Genomic DNA, 18,975 nt, shown 5'->3' with positions numbered 1-18,975 from the left:
CTTTGATTAGTTAATTACTTGTTGTTATTTACTTACATATTTCAAGAATCTAACTTTCTAGTTTGATTCATCCTTTATCTTGTTTTAACAAGAACAATCAAGAACTAAACTCTCTAGTTTAGGTTCTACATATAATGTTTCAAAGATTATAAAGTTCTTGTGTTGATTAAAGACATACTTGTAAGTCATGGAAGTAAACTTAAAGTTTACTTTACTTAAAGATCAACTTTGGTTGAATCTTTAAAAGTATGAACAACCATGAATCTTTTCTTGTTTATTTAAGTTTACTTCTTCAATTTATGCACTTTAATTTCATGTAGTTAGTTTATATGGTCAAGTACTACAAGTTAGTCTTGATCTCATATCTCTTGAACAAATTAAGTTAACCTTGAAAGTTCAAGAACACACAAATAAGTTTTCTTTAAATATAACTTTGGATCTAGACTTTTGAGTCTTGGATCTTCAAGATCAAACTAAGAACTATGTTCTACTACTTATGATCTTGATTAGTTAGTTTACTTTCAAGTTTGTAACTTGTTATTAGCTTTAAAGTCCATGTATGTGTTAGATCTAAGACTTTGATGCAACTTTGGTTCATCAAACTTCATACAACTCTTAAGTGAGTTGTGCTTCATGTCTTAGACTTGCACATGGGTTATGATGGCCAAGACTTGGTTAAGATGATGTAGATACATCAATGAGTTGTACACTTGAAGCTATATGCATCAAGGATGAGAACCATGATGAACATCAAGCACCAAGACCACCGGAACCCTTTTAAACTCACTGTTCTGTCCAAAAGCTACTGGTCTGGTGATTCTGTAACAGACCATTAGACCTGGGCTCTTCTAACCTTGATTTTTAGATAGAACTTTTCGAGTAGATAAGTTTTCATATAGGACTCATCTTAATCCGAGTTACGGTTTAGGATTTATGGCCCTCCGATCGTTACTATGTCCTTTAACGTTGTGCAGAAATTTCTGACCTACTCGCACTTAGACCGTCGCCACGGTCAAACCAAGACGAGTTTGCTTCTGTAAATTTTACCATACTTAAGGGACTCATAGATGGAGCCATGTCCACTGGTCTCACCTTAATTCAGTAAGGGTAGAGGCCGTGGTGACAGACTGAAGTCAGACTTTGTTGAAAATTACTTTCATAAACGAAACTTACCTTACGCCTTTTGTTTAATGATGAATGATGATGACCCTTAAGACCTTAAATACATACTTTTAAACCTATTAAGAAGATTTACTGTCTTAGTACTATTTGACTTAGGTTGAGGACTTTGGACCATTTACTTGCACACCTTTCCCGACTACTATTTTACCGCTACATATCATTGTGAGTTATAGCATTCCCTTTTTACTTTAACTTATTTTGGGAACTGAGGATACATGTAGATTTTATGTTTTACATACTAGGCACAAGTACTAAAACTTATATATGTGTGGGTTATACAACGGCATAAACATTCCCTTTAGCTCGGTAACGTTTAATCATTGGTTTTTGAACCGTGAACGCGAATCTTAGATATGGATCCATAGGGTTTGACATCCCCACTCGGGCTAGTAGCGCTAGCATTTAACGAGTGTTTAATACTTCGTAGACATACGCACTTGCCAAGTGTACTTTCAGGGGGTATAAACGTTAAGTTGGTTACCAAGTGCCCACGGTTAACATATACTTTATCATACTGTTTTGAAACGCTCTTTGTAGCACTGAAATCTCGTGGCCTACCTTACATACTGTTATACTTAAACTATAGCTCACCAACCTTTGTGTTGACGTTTTTAAGCATGTATTTCTCAGGTGCTTGAGGTTTCTTCCGCTGTGTACTAGTCGTGCTGTAGAACCCGCTGCTTAGAGTTGTTATCGCATGACTACTTATCTTGCATTCAAACTTATTTACTTTTGAAACTATGTTATGTAACGACCTTTGGGGTCACGTACACTTATTTATTTGCTTCTACTTAGTGAAGCATGCTTTTGAAATGTAAAACATTTGATGTCGGTTATGACATCACCTTTTTATCGTGAATGAAAATTCTTTAATTACAGCATATAGTACTTAACCTTGTAATGATCCTGTTGTTGATGATTCGTACACGATGGTTTTGTACGGGGCATAACAGGGATGACGATTTAGGTGGTAGCTCCCGGTTGTGGTTCATGGTTCCTCATACACATATGTAGTACGTAATATCTATATAGAGTTAGTGTGAAGAAAATAGACAAATAACACAGTAAACTTTTAATAATTAATAATAATAATATAATAATATTAATTATAATATAATTAAGAATATAAGCGAGTGAAAAAGGAATCACTAATTCAAATATTAAGCCATCGGAAGTTTTAACTTCATCTACCGACAGTTTTTGCGGACTGTGTATCGTGCACTATTTGAAATTAGTGGCGGATAAAAGTCTTCGAAAAAATCCAAAATTTTTATATTAACTATATTTATTTATTTTGGTTATTATGGTATAAAATTCGATCATTAACTATTAAATAAAAATTACATTAATTATTTACTCTCATCCCTAAGTAAAATACAAAAAGTTTTAAAATTCAACAAATAGTTCCTACATACATTTTTAATAAGCCTAAAATTTATATTACTCATTTTTGGTTCAGCGTTTATTTTAAAATCATATTAGTTCAAATTAAACTTCTCTAAATAATTATCGAAACGTCCAACGAGTATTACAATTATTAAATAATTATATTTAATATACTCTATACATATATTTATATTTATATGTATACACATTTATTTACAAATAATGGTTCGTGAATTGTCGAGAATGGTCGAAGGTCAATTGAATATATGAAACAGTTCAAAATTTTTGAGATGCAACATAACGGACTTTGCTTATCGTGTCGGAAACATATAAAGATTAAGTTTAAATTTGGTCGGAAATTTCTGGGTCGTCACACAATCGACTAGTCTCTGAAGACTTGGTTGATGGAATTCCTAGCTTTCAATATGATAAGCATCATGTATGTCCATCATGTGCAATGGATAAACTTATCCGGACTAATCATCCGCTTAAGCAAGTCCCAAGTACTTCAGCTTCTTTGCAATTATTGCATATGGAATTATGTAGACTCATGAGGGTTTCTAGCCTCGGTGGCCGGAATCATGTGCTTGTCATTGTTGATGACTATACCCGATTTACATGGATATTTCTTTTGCGGACTAAATCTGAGACACCTGCCATCATCATTGAGTTCATCAAGAAAGCTCAACGCTCTTTTAACAAACATGTTAAGAGCATCCGAACTGATAATGTGACATAATTTAAGAATGACCCACTTGATAGTTTCTTAAGAGACCAAGGCATTGAACACCAGTTCTCTGCTACAAGGACCCCCCCCCCCCCACAGAATGGAGTAGTCTAACAATGTAATCGTACGTTGTGCGAGGCAGCACGAACGATGCTTGCCTACTCCAAACTACCTCTAAAAATGTTGGGAGAGGCCATTTAGACTTCATGTTATTCCCAAAATCACTCTATCATAAACTAACATTTTGATAATACTCCTTATGAGTTTTTATATGGTAGATGCCCGAACATTAAATATTTCTGTGTATTTGGTTGTATATGATATGTTCTTAACGACTTTGACAGCCTCAGAACGTTTGATGCTCATGGCGATCATGACATATTTCTCGGATACTCGTCAAACAAAGTTTCTTATCGGGTTTATCACAAAAGAACAAGGACGATAAAAGAAAGCATAAATGTTCGTTTTGATGAGTTATCGGGAATGGGTTTTGAACAACTCAGTTCAAAACCCAATCTGAACCTGGCTACTACTTCTTCCTCACGTAACTCTATTTTCTCGAAGTAGGGTGTTCCTATGGTAACTACAGAGGAACTGGATATCTTGTTTGATACTCTTTACTCTCCTCAACAGAACTCAAATGTTCATGCCGTACCAGATATACTAACACAATCAATTACAATTGAGACACAACCTAGTCTCTATAATGAAGATACAACACCAACTGATTCACCGATTGTTTCTTCATCCTCCCTCCCAACTCCTGATGTTACTCTTGAACCGCTTTAAGATGCATCACTTGATTCTATTCCAGTTGTTTCTCCAGAAACTCAAACAGACCCATTAGATAATGTTACATCAGAACAAGAGGATCTTGGCTCAACTTCAACAACGGTTGATGTTTCCATTGATGCTGCCAATCCTGAACCTCTTCCACATACTAACCGATGGACAAAAAGTCATCCAATTGATCTTATTATTGGTGATGCTACTGCACCAGTTTCAACTAGAAGGTCTACTCAGAATATGTGTTTGTTTACCATCCTTTCTTAGTAAGATTGAACCAACTTCGATTGCTCAAGCCTTAGTTGATCCTAACTGGGTGATAGATATGCAAGAAGAGATAGGTCAATTTGAACATTTGAAACTATGGCGGTTAGTTCCAAAACCAACGGGTCAACGACCAATCCGGGTTAAGTGGATTTTCAAGAACAACCAGAAGTCTTCATCCAGAAGTCTTTGTCGATCCTATTCATCCAAACCATGTATACTACTTTGAGAAATCTTTTACGGTCTAAAGCGAGCACCGCGTGCATGGTATGAGACCTTAACAAAGTATCTGCTGGAAATTTTCTTCTCTCATGGAACAATTGATACAACGCTCTTCATCCGTAAAAACCACTGTCACATCCTTTTAGTTCAAATTTACGTTGATGATATTAATTTTGGTTCCACGTCCCCGGCCCTATGCAAAGAATTTGGTGACCTTATGGCTAACAAATTTGAAATGAGCATGCTTGACCAGCTCAATTTCTTCTTGAGGTTACAAGTCAAACAATTACCAAATGGCATTTTTATCAGTCAAATAAAAAACATCAACGATATGCTAAAACATTTTAAAATGGCTAGTTTTAAAACAATGTTAACCCTAATGAGGAATTTTCTGAATGCCGATGAAAATGGGGAACCCTTTGATATAACTCTTTATCGAAACATGGTTGGTTCTCTAATGTACTTGACTGCAAGTAGACCAGACATTACACTTGCTGAAACTGTTTGTGCTCGGTTTCAGTCCAACCCCAAGAAATCACACTCGAATGCAGTGGTTAGAATTTTCCAATACCTTAAAGGTACACCTAACCTTGAAATCTGGTATCCTCATGGATCTGAATTCAATCTCACTGCTTATATGTATGCGGATCATGGCGGTTGTCATTTATATAGAAAAAGCACATCCGGATCCATTCAGATGTTGGGAAGTAGACTAGTTGGTTGGTCATCTAAGAAATAAAACTGTGTTTCATTGTCAACGGTTGAGTCTGAGTACATTGCTGCAGCTCATTGTTGTTCCCAAGTTTTGTGGATGCAAACTCAACTATTAGACTATGGCTTTAATATCACTAAGACCCTAATATACTGTCATTCACAAAGTGCTATTCCCATTACTAGCAACCCTGTCTAGCACTCTAAGACCAAACACATAGATATTTGTTATCACTTTATCAAGGATCATGTAGAAAAGGGAGATATAGAATTATATTTTATTCCTACAAAATTACAATTAGCCGACATGTTCACTAAACCTTTGGATGAGGTTAGGCTAAAGTTCTTGATTCAACAAATAGGCATGGTGGAGGATAGTGCTTAATTTTCATAATACTTTGGGTTCTTTATCCTGACATTTTGTGTTTAGGGGGAGTATATAATTTCTAGGTAGAGCAACTGAACTTCAATGCTTTAGATAGTATGTTTCTAGGGGGAGATTTTGATTCTATGATAACTCCACGTGTTTACATTTCAATAGTTACAATAGTGGGAGGTAACTGATTGATATCTGTCTTGATTTAAGGGGGAGTTACTAATTTTATTTAGAAGGTTCAACATGCTGATTCACTTAACTGTATATCACATTTTGAGGGGGGCAAATGGTGAAAACAAAAAGAAAATTGATTTTCAAAAAGTGAATTCATAAAAACTTATGTTTTAAATGCTTAAAATTCACTTTCGCTTGTATACATCTCAGAATGCAACCCACTTTACAATTGGTATCATTGAGGATTTGTACATTGATCAAAAATAATAAGTACAAATCTTATTGTTGAAAAATTCTAAAATTTGGAAAAGTTCAAAATCCAAAAAGATTTGATTTTTCTTAAATAAATGTTAATTTTAACATTTTACCGAATTTGACAACCAAACAGTGCAGATTCGGTAGGTTCCAAAATTTCAGATTCACTCAATATTAAATTTTGATGAAAAATGATAAACTTGTGATTAAATTCATTCTAATTCTGTTAAAATTGAATGAAAAATCTTAAGGGACTAACATTCGGTTTTTAAGGCCCATTCGGTATTGGATTCGGTAAGACCCAATTTTGACCTAGATTCGGTGTATAAATTGAAGAGTCAAAAGTCAAACATTTTATTTTTTAAACTATCGAAGCTACCCAAATCTGATATTCATCTACTGAATCTGAGACTAATTTGAATTAATCTTTGGTAAATCTTCTTTTAGATCAAGTTTTCTTTAAATATGAATAGATCCGAGTCTTTTAAATATTATTAAACTAGAAACGAACTATGTTTTCATGATTAAGATAACAAAATGACAAGATCAGAGTAAACCGAATCTGAAAATCAGTTTTTCAAATCTTTATACCGAATCAGATTCGTTTGCTTAAATGATGTTATTTCAAGTTTAAATGATGTATAATATGTGAAGGTTACTTGAAAATGACTTACATGGCATGATTAATTACAGTTAGATAGATTCTGGTATTACCGAATTTGTTCTATCTACGATAAACCGAATCTGTTCTATTTTTACATGTTGATTTGATTATTCTGAGTTTAAATGCGAATTTGATTATAATCTTAATGAATAAATGACTAGAGATGCATGATTAGAGTTCATAAATGAAGTTTTGATGTTACCAAATCTATCATGATTTACTTGTGAAAAGTCAGATTCTGTTTATACTGAATCTGATGACTTTTTGGTTAGATTTCAAACATTATTCTTATGATTTGTATTTGAATATCTTGCATCTAATCTAGTTCATGAATGTAAAGGGGTAAGTGAATTTGATAACCGAATCTGAAAGAATTACATGTTACTGAATCTGCTTAATTTTGTGAAATATGCTAAGTGTTGTTTGATCTTTGGTTGTTTTGTTTGTTGAACCATGATGGATTCATATATTGCATGATCATACTTGACTTGTTTGAATCTTAAAAGTATAAATTAATAGTCAATTGATCAATGTTTTCAGAATTTCAAAATGGATCTCATGTTTTTCAAACACTTGTAAATATTTTGAATAAAATATTTCTATAACTTATAAAATCTATAAAAAGTTGTAAAATTGAAAAATTAAAAGATTTCAAAGGAAATAAGAATAAAGACATGTGAGTATTCATAACATCTTCTGGTATGTTATTCTTATCAAGCAGCAAATGGCGAACAACTACTTTATCAACTCTGAGACAAACATTCTTGGCAAGTGCTGGTTGGCCATTCTGGAACGACATCAGATATGGGGTACTCTAAGTTACACAGTGAGTGTACCTAAGCAAGATTTGCAGTTACTTAACAAAATAATCAGATTTGTTGAGGCTACACTACCAACTGATGCTAACCCTCGAGGGGAACCTGCTCATTTCTCTTTTGAATTGAGAAGAATTATTGGGAGAAGAAATATTTCAAAGGCTGACTTCAGGAGGATCTTCCAACTTCCTGTTGTTAACAACTCTACGATATTCCCATCTAATGCTGCCATGCTGAACTCCATTTTTGACTTAGGTTATAATGGAGATACTGACGTTTCTGCAGCAAAGTTCTGACAGCATGACGATCCCTATGCTGAGGCTGTTCTACTTTTTCACCAGAGTTGAAAATCCTGATTATGCGGAGCTGATATGGGATTTGGTTCAGGCTCAAGTGGACAAATCTAGGAATACATACATTCCTTGTGAATGTTTTTATGGCTTTTTATAAATGATGCACTAACCTCTTGCAGGAATGCCAATATACCTGTTCCATAAGGATGGCAATGGTCACCCGATCCAGTGGATATCCACCCGATCCACCCGATTTTAACGGATATGGATGAACTTAAATGGATATGGATACGAATATGAATGAACCTAAATGGATATGGATACGGATATGGATGAAAAATTTCATTAATGGATATATACATTAACACCCGAAATACATATATAACTATTTAAGTATAGGTATATACATACACATTTACTATTACAAATGTATTTATCATTATACATACATCTTGCTTGCAACTATATGATGAATTAAGTATGGTAGGATGTAGTAAAACACGTATATCCAACAAAATAAACATACAAATTACATTTATAATTTGTCATAATATATGTTTAATAGTGTATTCAACAAAGTGTGTTCAATTTTCGACAAACATTACCCGTTTTTGTGAATAGATTTCAATTATGTCATGTTATATTTAATTTTGTTATATTACGTTTTTGTTTTCATCGCATATTCGGAAATAATATAACTTTTTTTGAATATCCAATGGATATCCATTAACCCGCTTAATCCATCGGATATGGATATGGATGGATGAACTAAAATTAAATGGATATGGATATGGATATGGATGACCAAAAATTAAATGGATATGGATATGGATACGACGTCACCCGCTCTATATCTGATCCATTGCCAATCCTGAAAAAGGCGGGTTGTTCAGCATGGGATTTGGTCATCCATATTTGTTCAGCATGGGTTGTTCAGCATAGGATTTGGTCATCCATATATGGATATGGATATGGACACGATATTCCCACCAGAGTTGAAAATCCTGATTATGCGGAGCTGGTATGGGATTTGGTTCAGGATCAAATGGACAAATCTAGGAATACATACATTCCTTGTGATTTCTTTTTATGTCTTTTTATAAATGATGCACTAACCTCTTTTAGGAATGCCAATATACCTATTCCATCTGCTCATGGAATGAGAATGGTGAAGTTCTCTGAGGTGAAGATGAATACACCAAACATGTCTGATAATCGATTCACTGCACCAATACCTGAATGGTTGTTGAGGCTAGCTCATCCAATGGATACCAGAATGGATCCTTACCTTCAAGTAGTAGTTTTACCTCTTCCGAACAGGGTACAATTAGAGCAAGTTGAACCATCCGCGGTTCCAGCCCTATAGGTTAGAGAGGAACCTAGCAACCAACGGGGACCAGATGCACCCTCACTTTGGGTAAACCTTAAATGACCTAGGGTAGTTCGATCATCACAACCCGTGAGGATTAGTGAGCCTAGTCCAACTAGGGATGCACCTACAATTTCAACTACACCAGAGGGGAGTGAACACTACACATTAGCAACTGAATCATCTCTCGAACCAACGAAGAAGAAGATGCGTTATCAACCTGATGATATGATTCAGACTCCGCCTACTATCCACATGACTAGTTATAGGACTTCGACTCCTATCCCATTACACCAAACTGTTACTGAAACTATTGGTGATACGGACCAGGACTTACAGCTTTCTAGGACTACTTCACCCATTTCCGTATGATATCCAAGAATAACAGTAAGCCCTACACTAAATGAGGCTCCGACTTTGTTAGGCAAGAGATCTAAAAGCAAGGATGGTAAAAAGATAACTAAGCCTATCCAACCTAATCAGGAACTGAGAATAAATCCTACCCAAGATGTTACTACATCTACAAATGAAGTAAAGTCTTCCTCTTCAGTAAGTCTGCGTTGACTCAATCGATTGAGGAAACTCGATCATTTAAGTCCGGAACGGCTGAAGGGGAGCTGAAAAATCTTGAACAGGCACCCTGCGTATCGGTTGGAAATCCTCTTGATGTACTTCATCTTAATGTTGTTGTTTTGCCTCAACGTCAAACAAGGCCTGGAGGTCCGACTTATCTTGATGAGGGAGATCTGTCCCGTCCCACAGAAATGAATCAACCTGACATTCCTTCAGGAAATTTATCAGACTGATCCTTTGGTTCAAGAAATTGATCCATTGGACCAAACCACTTCTCATCCGGATCTTGAAACTCAGGGTCTGGGTGTTGAGTCTGTAAATGAAAGAGATATATTACCTCATGATACATTGATGACTTCGGGATTCGGGTACATTAATGTACCTGCGAGAGCTAAAACAGTGGGTGGTTCTTCTACTCCTTCAGAATCCCATGAGACATATATCATGGAGACGAATGACCTGAAACTGTCCTCGCCGGCTACAACTCCGGTTGTTAGTCAACCTCCATCAGAAGGGGACAATCTGAATAGTAGTACGTATCAACCCACATATAAGAATAATACCACACAAACATCCTCACCTGCCCTTACGGAAACTCAAACACTTCCACCGACATCATCAACACCATCTGGGGCGGCTCCGTTTGTAGTGACCCGAACTTTTCCATGTTTATATATATTAAATGAAATTTATATTTACATGATTAAGTGTTTCCAACATGTTAAGCAATCAAACTTGTTAAAACGTGATTAATTGAAATAGGTTTCATATAGACAATTGACCACCCAAATTGACCGGCGATTCACGAACGTTACAAATTAGTAAAAACTACATAATGATATATATATGGATATATATATATATATATATATATATATATATATATATATATATATATATATATATATATAGTTAACATGATATTATGATAAGTATGTACCTCATTAAGTATTTTAACAATGATTTTTATACATAAAAATGAGACTATTAAATTAAGAAACTCGAAACGATATGTATAACGATTATCGTTATAACAACGTCTTACTAAATACATATGAATCATATTAAGATATTGATACACTATGTTTAATCATGATAAATGATAAGTAAACATATCATTAAGTGTATTAACAATGAACTACATATGTAAAAACAAGACTACTAACTTAAGGGTTTCGAAACGAAACATATATGTAACGATTATCGTTGTAACGACATTTAAATGTATATATATCACATTAAGATATATTAATTCATCATATTTTTATGATAATATAATAATTTAACATATCATTAGATATAATAAACAATGGGTTAATAACATTTAACAAGATCGTTAACTTAAAGGTTTCAAAACAACATTTACATGTAACGACTAACGATGACTTAACGACTCGGTTAAAATGTATATACATGTAGTGTTTTAATATGTATTCATACACTTTTTAAAGACTTTAAGACACTTATCAAAGTACTTCTACTTAACAAAAATGCTTACAATTACATCCTCATTCATTTTCATCAACAATTCTACTCGTATGCACCCGTATTCGTACTCGTATATTACCTAGCTTCTAAATGTATTTACTATTGGTATATACACTTTAATTATCAGCTCTTAGTAGCCCTTGTGAGTCACCTAACACATTTGGGAACCATCATTTAACATCTAGAAAGAAATATCTAACTAAACAACAAACTAATGAAGACTATATTGCCACCCCTAATTCACGTGAATGGGAGTACTCACAAACACATTTTCATTTCAATTTTCTTAAATCAAATTACTCTCTCTCAAGTGTTCTTCCTTTGTTCTAAGTGTTCTTCATCATCTTCAACAAAATCTAGCTCAATGTAGTTCATAAATCCATACATAAACCAAGTTATAAAACAACTTCTCAAAAACACACTAACAACACTTCCAAGTTTGCTAGCTTACTTCCAATCTTGCAAATCCACTTTGAGTGATCATCCAACCTAAAGAAATCTTTCTTATTTACAGTAAGATATCTTTCTAATACAAGGTAATACTCATATTCAAACTTTGATTCAATTTCTATAACTTTAACAATCTTATTTCGAGTGGAAATCTTACTTGAACTTGTTTTCGTGTCATGATTTTGCTTCAAGAACTTTCAAGCCATCCAAGGATCCTTTGAACTTGTAATCATAAAACCTGAGGTAGTAATGATTTTCATAACATCATTCGATTTACATATATAAAACTACCTTATTCGAAAGTTTAAACTTGTAATCACTAGAACATAATTTAGTTAATTCTAAACTTTTTCGCAAACAAAAGTTAATCCTTCTAACTTGACTTTTAAAATCAACTAAACACATGTTCTATATCTATATGATATGCTAACTTAATGATTTAAAACTTGAAAACACGAAAAACACCGTAAAATCGGATATACGCCGTCGTAGTAACACCGCAGGCTGTTTTGGGTTAGTTAATTAAAAACTATGATAAACTTTGATTTAAAAGTTGTTCTTCTGGGAAAATTATTTTTCTTATGAACATGAAACTATATACAAAAATCATGGTTAAACTCAAAGTGGAAGTATGTTTTCAAAAATGGTCATCTAGACGTAGTTCTTTCGACTGAAATGACTACCTTTACAAAAACGACTTGTAACCTGTATTTCTGACTATAAACTTATACTTTTTCTATTTATATTCATAAACTTAAGTTCAATATGAAAACATAGCAACTTGAATCGCTCAAAACGGATTTAAAACGAAGAAGTTATGGGTAAAACAAGATTGGATAATTTTTCTTGTTGTAACTACGTGAAAATTGGTAACAAATCTATATTATTCATATCCTAGCTAACTTATATTGTATTATACATGTATTCTAATATATTATGTAATCTTGGGATACCATAGACACGTATGCAAATGTTTTGACATATCATATCGACCCATCTATATATATTATTTGGAACAACTATAGACACTCTATATGCAGTAATGTTTGAATTAGCTATACAGGGTTGAGGTTGATTCCAAAAATATATATACTTTGAGTTGTGATCTAGCCTGAGACGTGTATACAATGGGTCGTGGATTGATTCAAGATAATATATATATATATATATATATCAATTTATTTCTGTACATCTAACTATGGACAACTAGTTGTAGGTTACTAACGAGGACATCTGACTTAATAAACTTAAAACATTAAAACCTATTAAAAATGTTGTAAATATATTTTGAACATACTTTGATATATATGTACATATTTGTTATAGGTTCGTGAATCGACCAGTGGCCAAGTCTTACTTCCCGACGAAGTAAAAATCTGTGAAAGTGAGTTATAGTCCCACTTTTAAAATCTAATATCTTTGGGATGAGAATACATGCAGCTTTATAAATGTTTTACAAAATAGACACAAGTACATAAAACTACTTTCTATGGTTGAACGATCGAAGCCGAATATGCCCCTTTTTACTTGGTAACCTAAGAATTAGTAAACCAGTCTACTAATTGACGCGAATCCTAAAGATAGATCTATTGGGCCCAATAAACCCCATCCGTTGTAGCGGATGCTTTAGTCCTTCGAGCTTTTATATCATGTCCGATGGATGTCCCGGAATGATGGGGATATTCTTATATTCATCTTGTTAATGTCGGTTACCGGGTGTTCACCATATGAATGATTTTTATCTCTATGTATGGGATATTATTGAAATATGAAATCTTGTGGTCTATTATTACGATTTGATAAATATATAGGTTAAACCTATAACTCACCAACATTTTTGTTGACGTTTAAAGCATGTTTATTCTCAGGTGATTATTAAGAGCTTCCGCTGTTGCATGCTAATTTATGGACAAGAGTTGGAGTCAGCATGCTTGTATTATATTGTTTAAAAACTGCATTCGAAGACATATATATTGTTGTGTAATATTATTGTAAACCATTATGTAATGGTCGTGTGAAAACGCTATATTTTAGACTATCATTATTTGATAATCGTCGCAATATTTTAAAGGTTATGGTTTGTTTTAAAAATCGAATACAGTCTTTGAAAAACGTCTCATATAGAGGTCAAAACCTCGCAACGAAATCTATTAATATTGAACGTTTATAATCGATATGAACGGGACATTTCAGTTGGTATCAGAGCTGGTATAACGCCGTCCATGTGTGGCGAGTTAGTCATAAAGGAGGTTCTCACAGTGTTACCTGTGACAAAGCATTGACTCTTACTCCTTGCGATCCCTTACGAGGGTTGGCAGTAGCCGAGAGGCAGGCCCTAAAATCAGTATCTGAGGTACACTCAGTGGTCACCAGGCGGTTAGCTGGGAAGGCACTGGGTAGGACGGTGGTTGTCCCCACTGTATTAGAGTTGGTATCTGAGCGTTGGTCTTAGAGAACCAGAAATTTGCATTAGTGTGTCTTTTCGAGTTTGTTAGGATATATTAGTGAGTCTGGACTTCGACCGTGTTTTCTTTAAAAACAATTGCTTAACACTTTTGTTGGAAACTATATATTATTAACATGTAAATATTATGTGATATATTAACCTCTTAATGTGTTTGATATTGTGTGATAGATGTCTACCACTAGTACAAATCCCATCCACTCACCTAATAATAATGAAGAGTCGAATATACTTTAGGAAGATTCACAAATTCCCGAAGAGGAACCGGAAGAGGAGGAACCGGAAGAGGAGGAACCGGAAGAAGAGGAACCGGAAGAGGAGGAACCGGAAGAGGAAGAACTGAAAGAAGAAGAGGTTTCGGAGGAAGAAATATTGATATCTACAATAAATCGGTTAAATAAAAGAAAATCCTCAACCAACGGACCAAAGTCAATAATGGTCAATGGTGTTTCTGCCGAGGAAGCAAAAATATTGGGAAGATTACCAATTTTCCGATGAATCGGATCCCGATGAGGATTCCGATGATGTTATAGAAATTACCTCGACCCAATTTAATAAAGCAAAAGAAAATAATAAGGGAAAAGGTATAAAAATAGAGAAACCTGATTTCAACCCCGATGAACTTTATATGTATCGGCAACATCCGTATTTCCTAAATTGTAACAATAACCCGGGAACCTCTAAACCACCAGATTTTTCTAAACCATTGTGGAAAACGACGGCTCGTATTAGAGGAACACCATATATTCCTAGAAAATTAGGAAAACGAATCAAGTCCGAAGAAGAAGAAACCAGTGATTCAGATTAGAGGGTTGTAATCATGTTGTGTATTATATATATTGTAGTGTGCTTGTACTTTTATGTTCTATGTAAAAATTGCTTGTATTGTTTGTTAATTATCTTTTACGAATCTAATCCTTGTCTATTTTACAGTATAAAAACAAAATGGACGTTAAGGGTAGACAACCGAATATTTTAGAAGACCTACCAGAGGATATGATTGAGGAAATCTTGTCTAGAGTCGGTCAGAATTCATCAGCACATTTAGTTATGGCGAAATTAACTTGTCAAACATTTGAAAGACTTTCCAGAAATGCCTTAGTTTATAAAAGGATTTTCTTTGATAGGTGGGGTATATCATATTGGGGAGACCGTAAGTTACGCCGTGTTTTCTTTAAAGCGTTAAATGCGGGGAACCCAAATGCAATTTTACGCTACGGGTTAAGAACCTATTTTGACTCAACATATTCCAACATAGGATTTCGTGAGTTAGAAAAAGTTTCTAACATGCAACATAAAGAAGCATGTTATACTTACGGGTTAGTGATGTTCGCTTCTTACCAAAGTGAGAAAAAGAACATCGGACTACAACTTTTAAATAAAACCTTCCCACAAGTGACGGATTCAGTAGTTGGGGTGAGAAACAAGATTTTTAGATTATTACGGGGCTGTTGGACATTACAAAATCCTCGTCCTTTTGACGACATTACAACATGCTGCCTAGCCAATGGTCATAACAGTTACTTTCCACAAGACCAAGGATGGGAAGTCGTCTTAGTAAAACTAGAATGCATGACTTGTTTCTGGACTTATGAATTACATGTCTTTATTTTTTTGCTGAACAACTTGCGTATTAACTAGAAATACATTTATAGCTGCCGAGTAGAAATGTTATTATGTGCTATATTTCATCCTATATGTATAATAGCGGTATTGTAAGTTTGTAAAATATTGTATAAAGTTTGAATGCGAAATATTATTGTAATAAGTTTTTCATATAGAATCGTAGTAGTTGAATTGTATAATAGCTGCTAAGTATGAACTTAACGGGTAGGTACTACCCGAATTAAAACTATAAAATGCTAATATGAAGAAAAAGCTTTTATAAATAAGTTCATATTATGCTACGAAATACTATTGACTACTCTTAAATTCTATATGATTAACTCAATTATTTTGGCTATTTTTGAAGGAAATGGCACTGGCGACTCGTCAGAACTTGAACATGAGTGAGGAAGACTTCCGTGTTTTCCTTGCTGCGAACATAGCCGCAGTACAGGCTGCGATGCAAAATAACAATAACTCTGGATCTAGCAGTGGAACTAATTCAGCAAGAAATCGTGTAGGATGCTCCTACAAAGAATTCACTGCATGCAAACCTTTAGAATTTGATGGAACCGAAGGACCAATTGGATTGAAACGGTGGACCGAGAAGGTCGAATCAGTGTTTGCCATAAGTGAGTGTACTGAAGAGGACAAAGTTAAGTACGCTACGCATACCTTCACAGGTACGGCGTTAACATGGTGGAATATCTATCTCGAGCAGGTAGGACAAGATGCTGCTTACGCACTACCATGGTCAGCATTCATGCAATTGATGAACGAGCAGTATCGTCCCAGAAACGAAGTCAATAAGCTCAAGGTAGAGCTTAGAGGATTACGAACGCAAGGTTTCGATATCACCACGTACGAACGACGATTCATAGAATTGTGTTTATTGTGTCCCAGAACGTTCGAAGACGAAGAAGAGAAGATCGACGCATTTGTAAAAGGGTTACCGGAAAGGATTCAAGAAGATGTGAGTTCACACGAGCCCGCCTCCAAACAAAAGGCAAGTTGAATGGCTCACAAATTAGTGAACCAGATCGAAGGAAGGATTAAAGAGCAGGCGACCGAAGAGGCTAACATGAAACAAGTCAAGAGAAAGTGGGAAGAAACCAATGACAAGAGTCACCAATACAACAACAACAATCACAACCACAATCACAATAACTATCCCAATAACCGCAACATCAATCGCAACAACAACTTCAACAAACATCCCAACAACAACTACAATAACCGTCCCAACAACAATAACAACAACAACAACAATAGCAACAATAACAATCCCAACAACAATCTCAATAACAACAATGGCAACAAAAACCAAAAACAGCCATGCCAAAGATGTGAAGAGCATCACCTGGGGTTCTGCACGACATTTTGCAACAAGTGTAAAAGAAATGGTCATAGCGCGAAGAAGTGCGAAATCTACGGACCAATGCATAACAGAACTAAAAGAACAAATAATGTCGGAACAAATAACACCACCATAGTTTGTTTTTGATGTGGAAAACCGGGCCACTTTAGTAGAAATTGCCTGAATCAGGGGAATACTAATGGGCAGGGCCGCGAAAGAGTTTTCAATATTAATACGGCAGAAGCGCAGGAAGACCCAGAGCTTGTTACGGGTACGTTTCTCATTGACAATAAATCTGCTTATGTTTTATTTGATTCGGGTGCAGATAGAAGCTATATGAGTATAGATTTTTGTGCTAAACTAAGTTTCTCACCGACGCCCTTGGATAATAAATTTTTACTCGAATTAGCAAACGGTAAATTAATTACAGCAGATAATATATGTCGAAATCGAGAAATTAAACGGGTTAGCGAAACATTTAAGATTGACTTGATACCAGTAGAGTTAGGGAGTTTTGATGTGATAATCGGTATGGACTGGTTGAAAGAAGTGAAAGCAGAGATCGTTTGTTACAAAAATGCAATTCGCATTATACGAGAAAAAGGAAAACCCTTAATGGTGTACGGAGAAAAGATCAACGCGAAGTTAAATCTTATTAGTAACCTGAAGGCACAAAAACTAATAAGAAAAGGTTGCTATGTTGTGCTAGCACATGTCGAGAAAGTCAATTCCGAAGAAAAGAACATCAATGATGTTCCCATCGCAGAAGAATTTCCCGATGTATTTTCGAAAGAATTACCGGGACTACCTCCACACTGATCCGTTGAATTTCAAATAGACCTTGTACCGGGAGCTACACCAATAGCTCGTGCTCCATACACACTCGCACCCAGTGAAATGAAGGAACTTCAGAGCCAATTACAAGAACTTTTAGAGTATGGTTTCATTCGACCAAGCACATCACCGTGGGGAGCTCCTGTTTTGTTTGTCAAGAAGAAGGATGGTACATTTAGGTTGTGTATCGACTACCGAGAGTTGAACAAACTTACCATCAAAAACTGCTACCTACTACCGAGAATTGACGACTTATTTGATCAACTACAAGACTCGTCGGTTTATTCAAAGATTGATTTACGTTCTGGGTATCATCAAATGCGGGTGAAGGAGGATGATATTCCAAAGACTGCTTTTAGGAATCGTTACGGTCATTTCGAGTTTATAGTTATGCCGTTTGGATTGATTAAAGCACCAGTTGTGTTCATGGACCTCATGAACCGAGTGTGTGGGCCATATCTTGACAAGTTTGTCATTGTTTTCATCGATGACATACTTATTTACTCGAAGAATGATCAAGAGCACGAAGAACATTTAAGAAAAGTGCTAGAGTTGCTGAGAAAAGAAAAACTGTACACTAAGTTTTCAAAGTGTGCATTTTGGTTGGAAGAAGTTCAATTCCTCGGTCACATAGTGAACAAAGAAGGTATTCAGGTAGATCCAGCAAAGATTGAAACCGTTGAAAAATGGGAAACCCCAAAAACTCCGAAGCATATACTCCAATTTTTAGGACTAGCTGGTTACTACAGAAGGTTTATCCAAGATTTTTCCAAAATAGTAAAACCCTTGACTGCATTAACGCATAAAGGGAGGAAATTTGAATGGAAGGATGAACAAGAGAAAGCGTTTCAATTGTTAAAGAAAAAGTTAACTACGGCACCTATATTGTCATTACCTGAAGGGAATGATGATTTTGTGATATATTGTGACGCTGCAAAGCAAGGTCTTGATTGTGTATTAATGCAACAAACGAAGGTAAT

The sequence above is a fragment of the Rutidosis leptorrhynchoides genome, chromosome 1 (assembly GCF_046630445.1).
Source record: "Rutidosis leptorrhynchoides isolate AG116_Rl617_1_P2 chromosome 1, CSIRO_AGI_Rlap_v1, whole genome shotgun sequence".
In the NCBI taxonomy this organism is placed as follows: domain Eukaryota; kingdom Viridiplantae; phylum Streptophyta; class Magnoliopsida; order Asterales; family Asteraceae; genus Rutidosis; species Rutidosis leptorrhynchoides.
This window is presented reverse-complemented; position numbering follows the sequence as displayed.